The following is a 1238-nucleotide window of genomic DNA, read 5'->3' on the forward strand; positions in this document are numbered from 1 at the left end:
GCAGCAGAGAAACATGTGTTTTATAATATTATGAAAATACACTCAATGTCATTAGAACTCAGGAATAAGCAAACTGAATAATCTGTGGTTTTATCAATAACTTGGAATATGATGTAGTTCTTAAAAATATTGATCCAGAGTCTCATTTGCTGAGACAGAGAGATGAAAAAATCACACTGCTTAAGTGTGATTTTTTTTTATCAATCATAAAACACACTATACTTGGATATACCAATTTTTATAGGTCTGTACAAGTATAAGGAAAGATATGGACCAAGGGACATCGAGCTGTTACTATTGCTTGTTTATGGGGTGAGGATGGAAGGGACTGGAAGAAGGTTATTAATGTTATTCTTATATATATGAATATATTTTACTTTTTAAAATAAGAAGACTTGCTGATATAATTTTAAAATAATAATTTTAAATATTTAGGCATATTGAGAAAAGAAAACCAAGGAGGCTTTGCAGACATCCCCGCCGTCGGGAGCCCGGTACTGTCAGCCATGGCTAACCCCACTGTGTTTTTTGACATCGCCATCGACGGCGAGCCCTTGGGCCATGTCTCCTTCAAGCTGTTTGCAGACAAGTTTCCAAAGACAGCAGAAAACTTTCATGCTCTGAGCACTGGAAAGAAAGGATTTGGTTATAAGGGTTCCTGCTTTCACAGAATTATTCCAGGGTTTATGTGCCGGGTGGTGACTTCACATGCCATAATGGCACTGGTGGCAAGTCCATCTGCGGGGAGAAATTTGATGATAACTTCACCCTAAAGCATACAGGTCCTGGCATCTTGTCCATGGCAAATGCTGGATCCAACACAAACGGTTCCCAGTTTTTCATCTGCACTGCCAAGACTGAGTGGTTGGATGGCAAGCATGTGGTCTTTGGCAAGGTGGAAGAAGGTATGAATATTGTGGAGGCCATGGAATGCTTTGGGTCCAGGAATGGCAAGACCAGGAAGAAGATCACCATTGCTGACTGTGGGACAACTCTAGTAAGTTTGACTTAGGTTTTATCTTAACCACCAGACCATTCCTTCTGTAGCTCAGAAGAGCACCCTCCACCCCATTTGCTCACAGTATCCTAGAATCGTTGTGCTCTCACTGCAGTTGCCTTTGGGTTCCATGTTTCCCTTGTTCCCTTCCATGCTTAGCTGGATTGCGGAGTTGAGTTTATGATTATGAAATAAAAACTAAATAATCAAAAAAAAAAAGAAAAAGAAAAAGAAAAAAAAT

At 39.7% G+C, this 1238-nt stretch overlaps 1 pseudogene; it reads left to right on the forward strand.

Moving 5' to 3' along the window:
* Positions 1-506: 506 nt before the first annotated feature.
* The window catches only part of LOC105554115, a 37105-nt pseudogene continuing 36373 nt past the window's right edge, over positions 507-1238 (forward strand).

This window comes from Mandrillus leucophaeus, unplaced genomic scaffold (assembly GCF_000951045.1).
Source record: "Mandrillus leucophaeus isolate KB7577 unplaced genomic scaffold, Mleu.le_1.0 Scaffold628, whole genome shotgun sequence".
Classification (NCBI taxonomy): Eukaryota; Metazoa; Chordata; class Mammalia; order Primates; family Cercopithecidae; genus Mandrillus; species Mandrillus leucophaeus.